Below are 21,410 nucleotides of genomic sequence, written 5' to 3'. Positions count from 1 at the left end.
AAATGCACAACAGTTCATGTATATATAAGGTATATGGTGTAAACATAACACCCTTTTAGCAGTCAAATGAAAAGAAAAGAAATTTAAGAAAAGTAAGCTGGTTCAAGCCTTGGCTCAGTTGGCATTTCTGTGTGGAGTTAGCATGTTCTCCCTGCGTTCGCATGGGTTTCCTCCGGGTGCTCCGGTTTCCCCCACAGTCCAAAGACATGCAGTACAGGTGAATTGGGTAGGCTAAATTGTCTGTAGTACAGTATATGAGTGTGTGTGTGTGTGTGTGTGTGTGTGTGTGTGTGTGTGTGTGTGTGTGTGTAAGAGTGTGTGTGTGGATGTTTCCCAGAGATGGGTTGTGCCTGGAAGGGCATCCGCTGCGTAAAAACTTGCTGAATAAGTCGTAGGTTCATCCCGCTGTGGCGACCCCGGATTAATAAAGGCACTAAGCCCTTGAATGAATGAAGATAATATCCATATAAAGTAGGCCCTTCAATGTACAGTATAAAAGCAGAAAGGTACTGTATACATATAGTTATGGTTGATGTAAAGGACAATTACTACAAGTTAAAACATAATATCATTCATTCATTCGTTTTCTTTTGGCTTAGTCCATTTTTTGTCAGGGGTTGCCACAGTGGGATGAACTATTCCAGCATGTGTTTTACTCTGCAGATGCTCTTCAGCCATAACCCAGTACAAGGAAAAACCCATACACTTTTGCATTCACACACATGCTCATTCACTGTCTCGAAGCATTCGGAGGAAACCCACGCCAACACAGAGAGAACATGCAAACTCCACATAGACATGCCAACTGGCCAAGTCGGGACTTGAACCAGTGCCCTTCTTGCTGTGAGGTAACAGTGCTAACCACTGAGTCACCGTGCCGCCCTTAAAACATAATATGATCGTTATAATTTACCAAAACATTAAAGAACATTTTAGATGAAGTTGTCATCCCTGTGGTCATTCATATATTACAAATAAATAATGAAATGATTCGGTGAATCAATGAAGTCAAAAACTGTTCAAGTAAACATAATTTTACTTATTTATATTGGTTGCTGAATCCAGGATAAGCACAAGTAAGTATTGTTACCATCCTGATAAACAAGTCAACACACATCCTTCATCTACATTGTAAACAAACAACCTCATCTCAAGAGTGAGTTTATGACCACACATACATTACATACTGTAGTATGTGGCAGGAATCTTGCCCTCCAGACAGTTGTGAACTTGCTGAGGACTGTTTTCTAAGAAATAAAGGTAATAATGTTGTAAATAATGCTCAATTTCTATCACAGACCAATTCATTCTCTTCAGGAGACCTCAATGTATAGCATTAGAAACCATGTAAAAACATTTTTTTACTTTTTTAATTTCTCCCAAAATGACGGTAACAACTGACTTCACCAAGGCCAAGGTTTCAGCTTAAAATGTCTTTACTTTTCCACTGAATATAAAAATCACCTACATATTATGACCAGACTAAATTAACAGCAATTTCACTTTTGTGTTTAATTTTGTTGTTTTATGGAGACAGAACTGATATGTTAACTGTTACAGAATTATTTTCAGCATGCTGTCCTTTTCACTCTTCTATAAATGACACATGTACTTATAAAGTTATACAGACTTATCAGACTTAAAGTTATTCAGTTGGTCATGTGGATTGTAAGTGGCAGTAAAAAATACATTACTTACTCCCATTTATTTAGTTTATATTAAAGTTGATATTTAGTTGCACCATGTTGGTGTTTCATAACATCTCCTTTTTACGCAGTGTTTTGTTAGCCCAACGCTCAACCCCCAACCTGGAGGACGAAAAATATACATTATCAAAAAAATAATAGAAATAATAAATAAATAAAATAAATAAAACAAACATTACTACTACTAACAATAATAATAATAATAATAATAATAATAATAATAATAATAATAATAATAATAATACATGATGTGTCTGGGCAACTAAAACACATATAAGGCAATAAATTGTGACATAAATGGCAGTAAAATGTCATTTGTTAACTTTTGTGTGAATTTCGTGTGTCAGTTGCTTTGTCCTGAACGTGTTTGTCTTTTTTTTTTTTTTTTGATTGTATGTTTCCAATAATTTAGCAAAACTCCAAACTTGAAAAAATAATAAGTGAAAAAATAAACTTTATTAATAAAAAAGAAAAAAAATAATAAGTTAAAAAAATGAACTTTATAAATAAAAAAGAAAAAATTATATTTAATCAAAAAGGTTTATTATTATCTTGGGTACTGAAATGCTAGCCATTAAATGCTGTTGTATTCCAAATATAGTATTTTCAGCATTATAATTTCCACAAATAATTAAAAAACAATTATTATTATTATTATTATTATTATTATTAATGATATAATACAATATAAATAATATTTTAAAAATCATTTAATTCCTTACCACATCAGAATTTACTAGGTCATCTCCCACCAATGTATTTAAAACATAATAGGGGAGAGATCTATTAAAATTAATTTTAATAAATTAATTTTCAATTAAGTAATCTACCATGTAATAGAAAAAGATTGTTAAGGAAGTAATTTTCTGCATAATATTTGAGACACTGCTCGCTGCAGAGCCATTTGAGCAGAGCTGAGCTCCAGCAAGGGGAGCATGAGCTCTCGCTCCTCCTCCTATAAGCTGTTTTAATGCGTACACCAACCCCACCCCTAGCCCTACCCCCAGTGACATCACTTGTAGAAGAAGTGCAAGAAAGCTAAGATGTTCTGAATGGTTGCTAGGGTGTTTTGAGTGGTTGCTAGGGTGTTCTGAATAGCTACTAATGTGTTGCTAGGGTGTTATTTTCTGCATAATAATTGGAACAAAAAGAAATTACATCAGAATCAGAAAGAGCTTTATTACCAGGTTTGTGCACACATACAAGGGGTTTTGTTACAATTGACCGGGCGAATGGAGGCAAAAAGTGTCACAGAAGTCGCTGGTGAAAGTGAAGAGTGATTTATTTTACACAAAGTGAAAACAAAAATCCAGCAAAAAGGTGAAAGTGACAAAATAACAATAAAAAATAAACTATACAAAATTTGCAATGTATATACAGGGTTGTTCATCTAAATCAGTTATATGACCTGAACAAAATCTGTTTGCAATACTCTCTGACACAACAAAACCTTCTCCTACAACTACCCACTTCGAGTGACTGTTTGGAGCCATTTTATAGTATTGGCCCCACCCATGGGTTCAACTCGGGGGTTGTGACCCTGATGATGTCATGGAAAATGGCTGCTCCAAAGCGAAGGCGGGAAAAATCTGTATAAATGGCTTTGTTTGAAAGTTAAACAGATTTGGTTCTGAGAAATGGAAATTGGTAAGTATATGTAAACTCTCTATGTTTGGTTAATAAATGATGTTTAAAAGAAAATGTGTTTGTGGTTATTTCAGTGTGAATGGGAAGATGATATGGGCTATTGTTTGACATGAAATGAGATTTTTACATAAACACAATGCTAATCTTTGACAAAAAAAACAACATATACACATTACACAAATACACACATGCACAATACACAAAGCTTCTACGGTACAGAGACAGGTGAAAAAATCATATAATAAATATATATTTATATATAAAAGTAAGTAGTGAATGCAAATATACAAATTGACAAGTGTATGTACAGGTACAGTGTATTACTATATACAACATTATTATATAAAAAAAGACGTATATTTAAAAAAAATAATTATACAAATAATAATATTGATGATAATAATAATAACAGGCAGCATAGGCTCAGTGGTTAGTACTGTCGCCTCACAGCAAGAAGGTCACTGGATAGGTCAGTTGGCATTTCTGTGTAGAGTTTGCATGTTTGCAATAAGAAATACACCACTGCGATATGGAGCACATTGTGGCAGCACAGCCGAAACTAGTGTGCTCGAGATTTTGACATCTGTGTCCTCACAACAGCCTCTGCTCATACAAAACAAATGCAGGAATGTCTGAGGTGGAAACGCTCAGCCACAGAAGCCAGGAAGATGTTCTGACCGAAATCTGTTGTGCTCTGATGTCTATATATGTGAGTCAAAACTGTACCCGAACAGAGTAAGCAATTCCAGCTCTTCACATCAATTATGTAAGAAGATAACAGTCAGTAAACACTTCACACAACAAACACTGTATTCTCCTGATACCTCCATCTTCAAAAACATAACAATATGTGCAAATGAACTCCCGTGCTCATCAAGCTGTCAGAGAGTAACACGCCACCATGTTTCTCCTTATTTTTATTATGTAAATGCATTCCATCATGTCATTGTCGATCCCACTGTGAGCAAAAAAAAATCATCCGAGTGATTACTCTTCATATGAAATACTGCCATCACTCACTGTTTAGCAAGAGTTGATTAAAATGAGAAAAAAAAAACATTCGGATGAAGTCACATTCTGTACCTAATTAAATAAATAAAAAGTCCAGATTTCAACACAGGAGGAAGAGAACGGGAAACGCTCTGGGTTGTGAGGTTTGGGTGAAAGGGACACGACCTAAAATATTCCAGCTTGAGAAGGCCAAATGCATCTGTTTTTGTGACAGAGAGAGAGAGAGAGAGAGACAAAATCCATTTCTGTTTGCATGGTAGTTTAAAATGTGCTTTAGTGGCTTTAAATGAGTTAAAATAAAATTTGTTTGTGTGTGTGTGTGTGTGTGTGTGTGTGTGTGGCTAGGCAGGTTCTGAGTGGTTGCTAATATGTTGATAAGTTGTTGCTAAGATGTTCTGTATGCTTGCTAGGGTGTTCTGAGTGGTTGCTTAGGTGTTTTTAGGTGGTTGCTACAGTGTTCTGAATAGTTGCTAAGGTGTTGCTAGGGTGTTTTATGTGATTGCAAGGGTGTTCTGAGTGGTTGTTAGGTGGTTGCTAGGATGTTGCTAAGGTGTTGCTAGGTGGTTGCCAAGGTGTTCTGATTGGTTGCTAAAATGTTGCTATGTCGTTGCTAAGGTGTTGCTTAGCGGTTGCTAAGGTGTAGCTTGATGGTTGCTAAGGGATTGCTAGGTGGTTTCTAAGGTGTTGCTAGGCAGTTGCAAAGGCGATCTGAGGAGTTGCTAGGCAGTTGCTAACATAAGTTAGCATGGTTCTATTAGCATATTATTAGCATGGTTTTAGTGTGAATTATCATGTTGCTAGCATGTTTCTAGTATAAACTAGCATGTTGTAAAAGCATAAAAATGTAGAACAACAGCTATACTTAATTACCATCTTTAACTTCTGAAGAGTTAGAAAATTAGGATTTGGGGGAATAACCCTTTCTTGGTAAATTATTTTGTTATTTTGACCATATTGTCTTTTTCTAGGAAAACACTTTAAATTAGCATATTTTACTTGAAATGTAAACTAAATGTTATTAGACCTTTACATAATAAAAGTCATATTTTCATTTTACTAAAATCTCTACCTATAAAATCCAGTAATCCTGAGAAATCAGATCGTAATCAAGTAGAATCTTTATTAACAGGCGACGGGGTGGTGCAATAGGTAGGCAAGAAGGTTGCTGGTTCAAGCCTCGGCTGGAGCAGTTAGTGTTTCTGTGTGGAGTTTGCATGTTCTCCCTGTGTTCATGTTGGTTTTCTCTGGGTGCTCCGGTTTCACCCACAGTCTAAAGACATTTGGGTTAGGTGAATTGGGTAGGCTAAATTGTCTGTAGTGTATGAGTGTGAATGGGTGTGCTGGGATATTTCCCAGAGATTGGTTGAAGCTGGAAAGGCATCCGCTGTGTAAAACATATGCTGGATAAGTTGTCGGTTCATTCTGCTGTGGCAACCCCTGATTAATAAAGGGACTAAGCTGAAAAGAAAATGACTGATTGAATCTTTGTTAACATTTTACAATAATAGTACATGAATAATAATGTATTAATATGTAAACTAAACATTATTATGGACTAATGATGAGTTCATGTATGCGCTAATCATGAACTAACTTCAACTACAACAAAATGGGATAAACAACAAAATGGGTGGCTGGAGATGGGTCTGAAATACGGTAGACTCTGGAGTAAAACAGGAATGTTGGCAAGTATGTACTCTGACTACTTCAATATTGTTTATATACCATGCTGGGCATTTCACTCTGTCTTGCGCTGAACGTTGTCAACCAATCGCAACTCGTTGTCAATGGTCCAATCGGTGCAGATTAGCTTTGCGCCAAGGTGGGGTTTGGGAATAAATAAATGGGTTAAGGAATTAAATGGGAGTCATTGGGATAAATAGGTAAAAATAAATTATTCTAAGACACTGAATGACTGCATGCATATCAGCCTGCTGTTGGAGACCCTTAAAACCAAAATATGACCCTTTTTAATGTATTATAGGGGCTCTTTAACAACCACATTTGATTATGCCTAATTTAACCATCATGAACTCATGATATGTTAATGTATAAATGCACTTCATCATTAACAAGTTCTTAACTAGTCATGAACTCCTTATACTGCATATGTTCGTCTAATGCAGAGGTGCACAAACTTTTTCTCATGAAGGGCCAAAAACCAAACTTGTTTGAGGCTTGTGGGCCGAAGGTAAATATAAAAAACTGTATTACAGCACATAAAACTTCCCATGAAAACTTTATATGAACTAATGCAGTATAATTCAAAAGATAATAAATATAATGAATTTATGCCGTAAAAACAAAAACAATACCATTTATTACACAATAAAGTTCAATGACAAATAGCAGCACAAGTCAAGCTTTAGCATTAATTTGCTGGTGATGTTATGTGCATTGTCCTCTATTCATCGAGAGACAGTATTTACATTAATAAAAATTCAAATTATTTACATAATTTAATTGAAACGCTTAATTTCGGGTTGCTATAAAACTATAAAACAGACAAAAAGGTCAGGTTAAATTCAAAATGACGATCTCTGTTAAAGATATTATCCCCAATGCTCCCCATCATTCTTTTCTGATAAGATTGTGGGCCAAATCAAAGCTCACCATGGGCCAACTTTGGCCCGCAGACCCCAGTTTGGACATCTCTGGTTTAGTGCGTTCACACTGAATAACAATAAAAAAGTCTTCATTCAACATCAACATGAACAGTTTAAACATAGAAATTCAGGAGTAGTGATTGATGAGGTAATAGTGATTTGCCCCTTCAAGTAAAGTCATGACATAATTATACATTAGTAATTAACATGTAATTAAGGAAGCCATTACTTACTCATAAACTCTTTTGACTCACGTTGTAGTTAAAGTTAGTTCATGATTAGCATGCACCTTAACTTATCATTAATTTATAGTAAAGTAATGCTATTAGTTTACATATCAATAAATTATTATTTATGTACTGTTATTGTAAAGTGTTATTGCATCTTTTTTAGTAGTAACATAAATATAATGTAAACAAATATATTTCTAATATGTATTCATTCATTCTCCTTCAGCTTAGTCTCTATTTCAGAGGTCACCACAGTGGAATGAACTGCCAACTATTCCAGCTTATGTTCTAGGCCAGCCGCAACCCAGTACTGGGAAACACCTATACACTCTCATTCACACACATACGGCCAAGTTAGTTTATTCAATCTACCTGTATCACATGTCTTTGGACTGTGGGGGAAACCCTTAGCACCCGGAGGAAACCCACATGAACACGGGGGAAACATGCAAACTCCACACAGAAATGCCAACTGGCCCAGCTGACACTCGAACCAGTGACCTTCTTGCTGAGAGGCAACAGTGCTAACCCCTGAGCCACCGTACATACAATACTAATGTATTATAGAACTAATTCTAAAGCTATGAAATAAAAATACATCTTAATTGATAAAAGGTATATGTAGATAATGTAGTTAACACTATTTCCACAGTCAGATCTGGTTGATCATTTCTCATTTCAAAGTTTCTTTTTTCTTCTTTTCTCCTCAAATGCACTGAAATTACTTCTGCTTTTATAATGAAAATTGTCTTGCCCTCATGCACCCAAACTCTCCTTGAAAACCTTTTGAGAATCTACTCTGTAATTTCTGCATAAAGCCATTAGCCTCCCATATCTGTCCTTGGTTCACCAGGCATCCAAACAAACATTTCTTTCTTGCTTGGTAGGAACATATCTCTGCGGCATTTCCTGTTGACATCTCAGAAAATAGTTAAATTTTTGACCGTCGTCCTCCAGATATCATAATTGCCCCGTCTAACCTCTTCTGGCCTTGTTTCCTTAAGATACCAAATGGGAGTATGTGTTGGGAGAGCTAGACTGCTGAGATTGTGTTTAATTATGTTTGAGTTCACATGGGCAGACTATTTTCCAATTTAGATTTTGTAAAGGCTTACAGTGAAATTTGGATACTTTCTTTTCAGCCATTTTTTCTTATTCTCAGCACTTCTGGCTCTCTCTTTAATGAATGTCCAAAATGGGCTAATAGCTGTGTGCAAACATAATAATAATGAGAAATGTCACTCAGTCAGGTCTTGCAGAAATGCTAATTATTATTCAGAGTTACCGAACAGTTAAAATATCAGCACTGAGCAACAGTGCACTTTTGTTCTGGGTTGAGTAAAATAAAGCCCAAATGCATTATTGGCATAATTTTAGTTACTGACGCCAAAGAAGACTACAACTCAAATATGTTTTCTTTAAAAATCAGGGTCATACTGAAGCACTTGCTGTATTCAGTGGAAGTTAAAAAGGACCCATTTCAGGAGGATATGAAATCACAAATTTTAAGCTTTCTAAAAGCACTCATGTTCATTAACTTATTAAAAACTGTGTGGTTGTTAATGCCACTGTTTTTGACCATTCTACAAACAATTATATGTTTGAGGTGTTTTTTGACAAAGTTGTAAAATTGCTTTTTCACAAAAAAAGTAATATTTCACAAAAATATTAACATTGTTTACATCCTACTGCTACATGTAAGTTTCTTAAAAATAATTTATTTTTACCTTTACAGATTAACTTCTATTTTTATATTAACTTCCAATGCACTGCTGACAATATTTTTTTTTTTATAAACAAGGTACCACAGAGGGACAATGTGTTTTTACACAACCTAAAAGTTTCACAATAGGTCCATAGGGTACTATTTTTTTTTTTTTTTTTTTTGAGACGTCGACTACAAGGACAAAAAAGTACCCTTGATTCCTTGCTTATTTTGGCCACAAGAATGGACAGCTTTGAAACAACTTTTAATAAGTAGCCTGGCACAAAGCTTCACATGCTCCCAAAATAGATTATTATTAAGTATGGTCTTTAGAACAGGTGACGCAGTGGTGCAGTAGGTAGTGCTGTCACCTCACAGCAAAAAGGTAACTGGTTTGAGTCTTGGCTGGGTCAGTTGGCGTTTCTGTGTGGAGTTTGCATGTTCTCCCTGCGTTCGCGTGGGTTTCCTTCAGGTACTTAGGTTTCCCTCACAGTCCAAAGACATGCAGGTGAATTGGGCAAGCTAAATTGTTCGTAGTGTAAGAACGTGAATGAGTGTGTATGTTTCCCAGAGATGGGTTGCAGCTGGAAGGGCATCCGCTGCGTTAAACATGTGCCGGATAAGTTGGTGATTCATTCTGTGGCGACCCCAGATTAATAAAGGGACTGTTCTTTACAACAAAGAAAATATTTAATGCCATTAAACAGCAAAAAGTCTGTAGCCCAGATTGTGCAAATTGGTCCTGCCTTACGTTCTTCCTTAATTGAAATGAAAATGTGACTAGATAGTAATTTAAAAATTGACTATGACCTGAATGGCTAAAATTGGTATGGCTATTTTGCAAAAGAGGATGACTATAGTGCTCAGCATTTAAAAAGAAAAATAAGACAAAACTTTTTTTTTAAGTAATACTATATTTAATCATTTAAAATAAAGTTTAAGGTAACACTTTATTTTGGTGGTCCATTTGAGTATTAGTAGACTGTCTGCTTAATATCTGTTGATACAAACATTCAACTGACCATTAGAAACTTTGCAAGTACATGTCGACTTACACTAACCCTAACTCCTACCATTACAGTCGACTTATGAACTAACGAGAATTAGTTGGTGTAAAGGAGCGTCGGGAGATTGAGGATCCGTTTGAAGCTTTATTGAATCACAATAGAATGTTCGTACAGGCAGGATCAGATAACAACAAACAAGAATGGCGAAGGAGAAATTTAACCCAGAGTCCGTGGGCAGGCGATTGGTCGAGACAGGCGGCATACAGCAGAGAGAATGTTCCGTTAAACTGAGCAGAGGGTCACAGAAGGCAGGCGGCATCAACAATCATAGAAACGGGAAAACAGTCCGGGGTCAAAACACAGAATCAGATCACTAACAGAGAAAACACTCAGAATTGTATGCAGGGCAAAACAAGACTTCGCAAAGAGTAGTAGCGGAGAGGGAGTATAAATAGTCAATGGGATGGCTTTCAGCTGGCAGGGTAATCAAACGGAAGGGATGCTGGGATATGTAGTGAAACTAAATTAGTAGTCCGGTGATGATGACCTCTGGTGGTGATCGGGGGGAACCACAGAGGTCAGAGATGTTACAGAGCCCTCCCCCTGCGAGCGGCTCCTGACGTGAGCAGTCACGGAACGTCGGGGTCTCCCACGGGAGGGTGGAGCTGGTTTATTGGGATGGGATCTGTGGAAGTCGATGGTGAGAGAGGGTCAAGAATGTCTTTAGCATTTACCCAAGATCTCTCCTCAGGTCCATAACCCATCCAGTCAATTAGGTACTGAAGAGTACCACCCCGACGCCGTGAGTCCAGGATCTCCTGAACCTGATATGCCTCTTCTCCATCGATGATGAGGGGGGTAGGTCTCTGTAACCGATCCTCGTCTAGGTCATCCTCCCCTCTCGGAGCACCAGAGGCCTTGAGCAGAGAAACATGGAAAGTGGGTGAGATACGATATTGAGCAGGTAAATGTAAGCGATAAGAAACTGGAGAAATTTGTCTAATAATTTTGAAAGGACCTACGTACCTAGGGCTGAGCTTGGCACAGGGTAGTCGTAGACGAAGATCTCTGGTGGAAAGCCTAGGATGCATTGGAAAGGTGTGAGTCCTGTGGATTGTTTTCTAAGAGAATTCTGTGCATATTCAGCCCAAAACAAAAACTTACTTCATTCATCCTGATTTCTATGACAGTATGATCGGAGAAAGCGATTAATTTCCTGGTTCAGTCTCTCAGTTTGCCCGTTGGATTCAGGATGGTATACAGAAGTTAAGCTTACATTCACATTGAGGGCTTTGAAAAATTCAGACCACAGACGAGAAGTGAACTGGGGACCACGGTCAGAAACAATGTCATCCGGTATGCCATAAAATCTGAAAACATAGTGACAGAGTGCTTCAGCAGTTTCAAGAGCTGTGGGTAGTTTAGGTAATGGGATGAGTCGACATCCCTTGGAGAAACGATCAATTACTGTGAGGATAGTAGTGTTACCCCTGGAGACAGGCAAGTCAGTAATAAAATCAATCGCAATGTGTGACCAAGGTCTCTGTGGGATAGGTAGTGGTTGCAGCAGACCAGCTGGTAATTGTTTTGAGGGTTTAGAAACATTGCAGACTTCACAATTCTTTACGTATTTGATTACAGCGTAGAGCGTAGAGATGACCACCAGTATTTGTTTGAAATGATTTCGAGTGTGGCGTTGATACCAGGATTGCCGGTGCTGGGAAGGTTATGGGTTAGTTGAAGGACACGGTCTCGTAGGTTGGTTGGTGCATAGAGTTTGTCTGGAGGACACTCAATAGGAGTGGGATCATTAAGTAGTCCCTCCCGAATCTCAGTTTGGATGTCCCACTGTATGGGTGCCACAACAATGGTTGGGTGAAGAATGGGTTCAGAGGGAATAGGTTGTAATTCAGTCTCAAATTGGCGGGATAAAGCATCAGCTTTTGTGTTCTTTGATCCAGGTCGGTAAGTAACAACAAAGTTAAAGCGTGTAAAGAAAAGAGCCCACCGAGCTTGGCGGTGATTTAATCGTTTAGCTGAACGCAGATATTCCAGATTTTGGTGGTCAGTGAGTACAGTAAAGGGAACTTTAGCCCCCTCTAGCCAGTGTCACCATTCTTCAAAAGCTGCCTTCATTGAGAGTAGTTCACGGTTGCCCACATCGTAATTTTGTTCAGCGGAGTTGAGTTTTCTAGAGAAAAATGCACAGGCATGTATAATTTAGCTGGATTGCCATGACAGTGTGAGAGAACTGCCCAGATACCTGTGTTGGATGCATCAACTTCTGCAATAAACTCACGGTCAGGATCTGGGTGTCGTAGCATAGGAGCTGAAGAGAATCTTTGTTTAAGGTCGGAGAATGCACTTTCTGCTTCCTGTGACCAGATAAGGTGTCGTCTAGTCCCCTTAGTCATGGAAGTAAACGGAGCTGCAATAGTGCTGAAGTTTCGGATAAATCTTCTGTAGAAGTTGGCAAACCCTAGAAATCTCTGCATTTCTTTAACAGTAGTAGGTCTAGGCCATTTGCAGACTGTCTGAACTTTGGTATCATCCATTGTGACTCCATCAGCACCAATTACATAACCAAGAAAGGCAATGGATGTTTGGTCAAACTCACATTTTTCAGGTTTAGCATATAACTGATGTGCAATTAGACGTTGGAGCACTGACCTGACGTGTTTGACATGTGACTCCAGGGAATTAGAATAGACCAGGATATCGTCCATATAAACGATGACCCATCTTCCAAGCATGTCACGGAAAACATCATTGATGAACGCTTGAAACACAGAGGGACTGTTGGTTAATCCGAAGGGCATTCCCCTGTAGGCATAGTGACCAGTGGTTGTGGAAAAGGCGGTTATCCATTCGTCGCCGCTACGAATATGAATGAGGTTATGCGCACTGCAAAGATCTAATTTAGTAAATACTTTTGCAGTACGGAGCTGTTCCAGAGCTGAAGGCACTAGAGGGAGTGGATATGGAAATTTCACAGTTACTTCGTTCAGGCCACTATAATCGATACTCGGTCGAAGTGAACCATCTTTCTTCTTTACGAAAAAGAAGCCTGCAGAGGCTGGGGAGGTTGACGGGACTATAAAGCCTTTTGATAATTCCTCTTCGATATAAGACTTCATAGCTTCTGTCTCACATTGTGAGAGGGGAAAAACTCTGCCCTTGGGTGGAACAGTTCCTGGAATTAAATCAATGGCACAATCATATGACCAATGAGGAGGAAGTTGAGAGGCTCTGGTTTTGCTGAATGCTTCGAGGAGATCAGAGTATTCAGGAGGGATAATGTTGCTGTCAGAAGGAATTACATCAACTGATGCTGCTTGAATTTTCTGTGGTTTAGGTACATTGATGCAAGTTTTGAAACATGTATCTGACCACTGAATGACTTGAGCATTTGACCAGGAAATTGTTGGCTCATGTTTCTGGAGCCATGGGAGTCTGAGAATAATGGGATTATCAGGGGTTTGAATGGCAAACAAGTGCATTTTTTCAGTGTGTAGGGCTCCAGTTGAGAAGGTTATTTCTTCAGGTTATGGCTTCAACTTGACCATTACCTAATGGTCTGCCATCTAGCGCCGTCACTGTCAACACAGATACACAAGGCATGAGGGGAATGTTATGTTTTTTAGCAAATACTAGGTCAATGAAGTTACCAGCTAAACCTGAATCAATAAATGCTGATGTATTAATGACATGGTTGGTAAAAGATATTTGCACAGGCAAGCAAACTTTTTTAGGGAACTGGAAATAAGTGCTTACCGTTGGAGTGGGCGGAGCTTGGGGTTTAACAGGACAGCTAAACTTCAAATGACCATTCTCTCCACAATACAGGCATAAATTGTTAAAATTAGCTTCAGGCTCTGAGGTTTCTGAAGACTGGTACAGAGATACATTTTCCCTAAGGTGTGATCTATGTGAGCGCATGAGATTGTCAAGCCGTATGATGAGATTAATAAGCTCCTCCAGTGTTTTGCTCTCATCTCTACAAGCGAGCTCCGTTTGTAACTCAGGATTTAATGCTCTGCGAAAATGCAGTTTGAGAGGTGCATCAGGCCATTTAGATTGAGCTGCTAAAGTGCGAAATTTAATGGAAAAATCAGCAGCCGTAGATTTTCCTTGACGTAATTTTAGAATTTGCTCACCCACTTCCTCTCCTGCTTTGGGAATATCAAACACTTCCTTGAGTCGGTCCGTGAAACTTTTATAACTGGGAAATACTGGACGATTTATATCCCAGACGGCTGTAGCCCATTCTAGGGCTTTTCCTGTGAGCAGTGAGCAGACGAAGGCGATTTGACCGTTTTCCGTGGGGTATAGTGAAGGCTGCTGGGCGATAAACAGAGAGCATTGAAGGAGGAAGCCTTTACATTTACCCGGAGTGCCGTCAAACTTCTCTGGGTAAGCTAGACGCGGGCTTGCCATAAAAGGATTTCCTGGTGTTGATGTGGGTAGTGAGGCAGAGACTGGAGCAACAGGATTTATATCAGTTACTTGAATGTTTTGCATGGCTTTCACCAATTCGTCTGTGAGCGAGGTGAGCCGGGCCAGCTGTTGTTGATGTGTTGCTAATACGTTAGCTTGTGAAGATACCTCCGACGAAAGTTGGTAATCAGCTGTTGGATCAATGTTTGGCGAAGTCTTCTGTAAAGGGGTGTCGGGAGATTGAGGATCCATTTGCAGCTTTATTGAATCACAATAGAATGGTCGTACAGGCAGGATCAGATAACAACAAACAAGAATGGCGAAGGAGAAATTTAACCCAGAGTCCGTGGGCAGGCGATTGGTCGAGACAGGCGGCATACAGCAGAGAGAATGTTCCGTTAAACTGAGCAGAGGGTCACAGAAGGCAGGCGGCATCAACAATCATAGAAACGGGAAAACAGTCCGGGGTCAAAACACAGAATCAGATCCCTAACAGAGAAAACACTCAGAATTGTATGCAGGGCAAAACAAGACTTCGCAAAGAGTAGTAGCGGAGAGAAAGTATAAATAGTCAATGGGATGGCTTTCAGCTGGCAGGGTAATCAAACGGAAGGGATGCTGGGATATGTAGTGAAACTGAATTAGTAGTCCGGTGATTATGACCTCTGGTGGCGATCGGGGGGAACCACAGAGGTCAGAGATGTTACAGTTGGGATGGAGATGTAATGTTATTTAAATTTGACAAATGCACCATCAAAATAAAGCGTGACCAAATTGGAATATGATAAAAACAGAGCTGAAATATAACCTTAAAAACAATGTCATGTCTGGTCAACCTATAATATGTTTATGTTGTAGTTTTTGTCTTATTTCTAGTACAAATATATAAAACAGGGCGAAGCAGTGGCGCAGTTGCCTTACAGCAAGGTCACTGGGTCGCTGGTTCGAGCCTCGGCTCAATTGGCGTTTCTGTGTGGAGTTTGCATGTTTTCTCTGCCTTCGCGAGTGTTTCCTCCGGGTGCTCCGGTTTCCCCCACAGTCCAAAGATATGTGGTACAGGTGAATTGGGAAGGCTAAATTGTCCATAGTGCATGAGTGTGTGTGTGAATGTGTGTGTGGATGTTTCCCAGAAATGGGTTGTGGCTGGAAGGGCATCCGCTGCGTAAAAACTTGCTGGATAAGTTGGTGGTTCATTCCGCTGTGGCGACCCCGGATTAATAAAGGGACTAAGCTGACAAGAAAATGAATGAATGAATATATAAACATCTTTAATTAAGGAGCATTGTCTAGACCAGTAAAAATACTGTTTTGTTTTCATTAACGAGTTAACGAGTCAATTAAGTGAATTTTTCCCTAAAAAAAGAAAATACATAATCTGCCAGTGGGGTAAGTAAAATACACTTATTTCAAACTGAAGAAAAGATTATTTTATTCACCCACTGTCTGATTAGTTAGATAGTTTTAAGGAAAAAGTCAATTAAATTTGAATTATTACTGAAAATAAAACATAATTTTTTTTACTTGTCTAGAAAATGCCTCCTGGGTGAACTATTAGAAAGTTTGAATAATAATTCTAATTATTTCAAAATATAATAAGACAGAAAAACAATTTACCTGAAATTTCACCTGGCAAATATGTTTATACATTACATATTTTTACAATGCAGACATATTTTTTTAATTAGTTTTTGATTTGTTTCAAGTTCAATTATCTATTATTTTATTATTAAAAATGTTCTGCATTCTGAGGGGTTTCGAGATATTGAGCTTTAAAGATTTTGCATTCTATATAGCAAAAATTATATGGGGATAAAGAGGGGATCTTTCTAAAGACAAAACATAAATAAACTGTCACAGAATGAGAGTTTGTAAAAGATTAGTATTAAGAAAATGTCAGATACACTTATAATTCCAAGTTGGACATTTATTAATATACTTGTCATCCTGACAAGATTCATTCATTCATTCATTCATTCATTCATTCATTCATATATTTATTTTCCTTTGGCTTAGTCTTTATTTCAGAGGTTGTGAGTGGAATTAACTGCCAAGATTATCACTATTTTGTAAATAATATAATTAATTAAAGCAAAAAAAAAAGAAAAGGCTGTTGGAAATGATTATGAACATTATGTTCTCAAATGTTCACAACTTTGAAATCTATGCTAAAACATCTATACGTCTGAGACCATGCACACCTAAATCATGTATGTTTATCTAGATCTGGGACATTACACTCAAAACATCCTTTGGAAAACAATCTGGATTTCATTTTCCATGCTAGTGTAACACAACCCACACACAGACACACACATGTTGAAGCACGCTGAGGGTGGCCCAGACTGCAGGTAGGCATATGCAGTTATGATTATAAATGACAAAGAGTTCAGTCTTTCAGCTCTCAGCCAGTGGAGCAGGAGTAATGAGGAGTTATGTGATATATTGCTGATCATGCAGGACTCATGCCGTGACTGCGCCCCTCGAGTCTTAACCCTAGTAAGGTAGCATGTGGTCTGTTGATCTATTAAAGTGATTATAAATAATTTCCATGTGCTTACTGCTGGTGGATGATGGGTTTCGCAGATGGGTGGAGGTGATGATGCAATGTGTGGTAAATGTGGTGGATGAATCATTACGATTTTTTGAGGGGCCAGTTTCACATTGGTTTGCTTTTAAAGGGGACCTATTTTACCCATTTTTACAAGTGTGTATTTGAAGTTTCAGCTCAAAATATAGTAACTCTTAAATATATATATATAACTCTTTGAAACTGTCCATTTTAAGTTTGAATCCAAATTTAGCTTTTTTAAAAAGGACAGAGCTACAAATGCCTGTGTGTCAGCAAAGTGGCAGATTCAAAATGGCACTAAGATTATCTCTGCGAAAAACTAAAAATGTTAAGAGATGTGGCTCTGAAGAAAGTAATCTATGGAGACTACAGGGTTCATTTGTGCATGCAAAAACCCCACATTTTAAATAGCCCCTTTCACACAGTGGTACTGGTAAATAATGGAAAATTAACTAAATGTCTTCATCAGTAAATTCAAAAAAGCTCTGTTCACACAGGTAAGGACGTTCCGGAATTTTTCAGGAAAATTACATTACAAAAATTCATTACAAAATACCGGTAAATTCTGACATCCTTAACCAGAAATTACCTCTAAGCGGCCATGCTTGCATTTGTAAACATAGAAGGGGTTGGGCTTTTGTTGAAGGTTTCACTTTTATTTTAAGCTTTAGCATTCATGCAGCTGCTTTGTCCTAGAGACATCCAAAGGCAGAAACGTGAACCGTAAAATGCTAAATGTTTACAGATTTGACGACATTACAAATTCTGTGGATGGATATTGTGAACAACTTTGATGAAAATAAATGGAGGAGCACTTTCGCATGTGCTGGTGCTCACCAGCTGCTTCACATGCACACGCGTCAAGCAACTGAAGCAGAGCTTGAAGTTAAACAAACATTGGTTTATCATAAGCATTTTATCCATAATTCTTTCCACAGTTGGTGTCCAGTTTTTATCAAGTTACTCACTGTACCTTAATAATCTCCCCACTGGAAGGGTTTCAGGGCAAGTATGATGGATACTCGAGCCACTGTTGAACTTTTATTGCATAAACATACACAATGTTCGTCCACAAACTAGACAGCCTAAGTACTGGCGTTACACTAGTCTGTCAAACTTTGTCATTCTTTCTCGTCTAATTAAACAATTGCTAGGTTATAAACCGGCAAGCGTCCCTGCCCTGAACAATAAGTAACAAAAAATTAAACTTGCGTCTTGATTTATACACAGACACAACCTATATTGGCTAGAAATGGTAATACACATATCATAATCTATCAGAATTATGACATATATATAAACACAAAATAAATGTGCCTGCATTTAAACTAACATGGCATATATACATACTTATATTTGTTCTTTAACTACGTGAAGTATATCATCTATCTTTAATATGCAAGCAAAAGTGGCACATACTCCTACAGTTGGCATTAAGAAGGAACATAGAAACATTATCTGACTGACATGTATTAGCTAAATGTGTTTGGAAAAATATTCAAAGCTTTTATTTTCATAAACAACTTGGATGAGAATGCATCTGACAAAACTCCACATATGAATGCCAAATGGCCCAGCCAGGATTCAAACCAGTAACATTCTTGCTGTGAGGCAACAGTGCTAATCATTGAGTCACCATTCCGCCCTATGCATGTGATATTTTATCTTATTATCTATGCTTATTCAGTGTATAATTGTTTTCCTGATTGGGTTGAACTAGTGTGTGGTTTTATGGTGTTTGTTTATATGTATATTTATGTATAACATTTATACTGTATTCACAGAAATACTATTTTCTTTCTGACCTTATGAATCTAATTAAGCAACAAAAAAAGCTTTTTACAGAATCAGACAAGCTCCTGTGATTCTGTCGAAGATGGTGAACCACTGAAATGTCTAAATATTTCAAAACAGTTGTGACATTTTGAACTTTCTGAAATCCTTTGACTTTGTCAGCTTGATACAAACTGTAAGCCATTGCTTCAAACATACATTTGTAAAAGTTTCAAAGTTTTACAAAACAGTGTTTCAGAAAGAGCATCACTAAAACATTGAACAACGTGTTTTCACAGTTTTTGAAGAAAATGTCAAGCACTGATACAAAATGTAAAAATTGGAGTGAAGAATAAAGTTCTTGCAGTTCTTGCCTTTAATGTATGAAAAGATCCTGTCGTTCGATTACTAGTGTTTTCTGTTTGTTTATTTATTTATTATAAAATATATTTATAAAATATTTTAACAGACAGTGTAGATGTCCGCTTACCTTTACTGTTATTATTTTTTAGGGGTTTTCATCTTTATTGTGATGAGACAGTGGGGATTTGCAGACAGGAAAGTGTGGGAGTAGAGATAGGGGAAGGATCAAGAAAGGACCTCGACCTAGGAATTCAACTTGGGTCGCCATGAGCACCTCGATGCTTACCCACTAGGCTATTGGCATCGACTATCTTTTTAAGTTATGTAAACAATTACTGCATTGTATATAAACAGTAGCTAAAACTCGCTCATTAAAAGGCGATAACCGGGGGACCTGCACAACATTAATCACAAGGTTAACACAAAGTGAAGTTTATTCATAAACTTATTTTGAGAGGCTCACGTGATTATGATTGAACATGGCTGGTTCTGCATTAGCATGTATGATCCACCAATCAGGCCATTCCTAACCTACTGTAAAGAGCCATGGTTTTTTTTTCACTACAGGCATTTTCGATTTGAAGAATCACTCCTTCTACCCCTACCTCTTCACCTTTCAATCCATAGGGCGACACGGTGGCCCAGTGGATAGCTCTGTTGGCCAACAGCAAGAACTTCACATGTTCTAGTCCTTTAACAGGTCGGTGGTCGTTTCTGTGCGAAGTTCTTCACGTGCTCGCGCGGGTTTTCTCCGGGTTCTCCGGTTTCCTCCCACTTTCCAAAAACATGCACAAGTGAATTGATCAATCTAAATTTAGCACTACAGTCAATCTCTCATCATGCAGCATATCTCTTCATAGCATTCATTTTTTAGTCATCTAATAAGGGAGTTAAGGATAAGGGAGATCTACCTGAGCTCAAGGCTCCCCGGGAGGGATTCCAGGGCTCAAGGACAGCATGTCAAACTTGCTTATAATCAATCATCAGCTATGTTTGAACTCTTGAAATTACAGTTTCCGTTTAGAACTAGTTCACAGGACTCGACACTAGTAAACACTCACTCCAACAGGTTTACTACCAAACCGACCAATCACAAAGCTTGCGCTAGGCGTCATTGCGGCATGTAGTTAATTTTTTTTGAGAGGTGTGCATCTGTATCAGCCAAGGCGAGGGCTATGCGACCACGCAAAGGCTGTGCTGGAGCATATACGTGCACTTGACGCAGATGTATAAATCAGCCTTGAGTCTATTATTTATCAGGTGTCGCCACAGTGGAATGAACCGCCAGCTATTTTGGCTGACCGCATACTGGGAAACAAACGCTCTCATATTCACAATATTTGTGGCCAATTTGTGGGGAAACCCACACAAAATGAGAAGCCACGCAAACTCCGCACAGAAACGCCAACTGGCCCAGCTGGAAATTGAACCAGCAACCTTCTTGCTGTGAGGCAACAGTGCTAACAACTGAGCCATCATGCCACCCTAAATATCAAACATTCATTCATTTATTTTCTTTTCAGCTTAGTCCCTTTATTAATCTGGGGTTGCCACAGCTGAATGAACCGCCAACTTATCCCGCAACCCAACACCCATACACTATCATTCACACACATACACTATGGACAATTTTGCTTACCCAATTCACCTATAGCGCATGTCTTTGGCCTGTGGGGAAACCGGAGTACCTAGAGGAAACCTACGCCAACACAGAAAGAACATGCAAACTCCACACAGAAATACCAACTGGGGAAAGCACTACTCACTGCACCACCGCGCTGTCTAAATGTCAAACAGGGACATAAAAATGCAACCAATTTATTCTTACCTTAAAAGTCTTTTTTCTGTGTTCTTTGCCTATTTTTTTCTTTTGTTTATTTATTTAAAATTTGACACAGTATTAATGCTTTTTTTAGAATGTGGCTGAGCAGGGGTTTTAGAATGACCCATTGTTAACAACTTCAAGTGTGAAAATACCCAAAATGAAAAATTCCCCATAATTTACTCACCCTGAAGCCAACACAGTCAGAGTAGTTTTAATTTTTATGCATCATACATCATGCCGGAAGTCAAGTTATTGTAGTTTATAATGGTAAAATATGACATGTGTTAACCCCCTGGTCAGACCGTCCAAAGGGCATGTGAGGATACATTTTTGGAACACCGGGGGGGGGGGGATTGGTGCAGATCTGCAGAGTGGATGCGCGCGTACTGAAGAGCGGTGTTATCGCTCGCGTACTCAAGAGCGGTGTTGTGGTGCGCCCGAAGGGGGGCGGGGGCACTTTTGATTATTTTGGAAGGGCACTTTCTATCCAAGACTAAAAAGGGCATGTGCACTGCACAGGTTGAGCCCTAT

General features: G+C 38.4%; 1 long non-coding RNA gene across 1 annotated transcript in view; it reads left to right on the top strand.

The window, feature by feature from the left end:
* The window catches only part of LOC141378207 (uncharacterized), a 394,144-nt gene that overhangs the window by 217,545 nt on the left and 155,189 nt on the right, over positions 1-21,410 (top strand). The window lies entirely within an intron of this gene.

This window comes from Danio rerio, chromosome 16 (genome assembly GCF_049306965.1).
Source record: "Danio rerio strain Tuebingen ecotype United States chromosome 16, GRCz12tu, whole genome shotgun sequence".
Lineage (NCBI taxonomy): Eukaryota > Metazoa > Chordata > Actinopteri > Cypriniformes > Danionidae > Danio > Danio rerio.
Note: the sequence above shows the minus strand (reverse complement) of the source record. Positions and strands in the feature narration are given on the sequence as shown.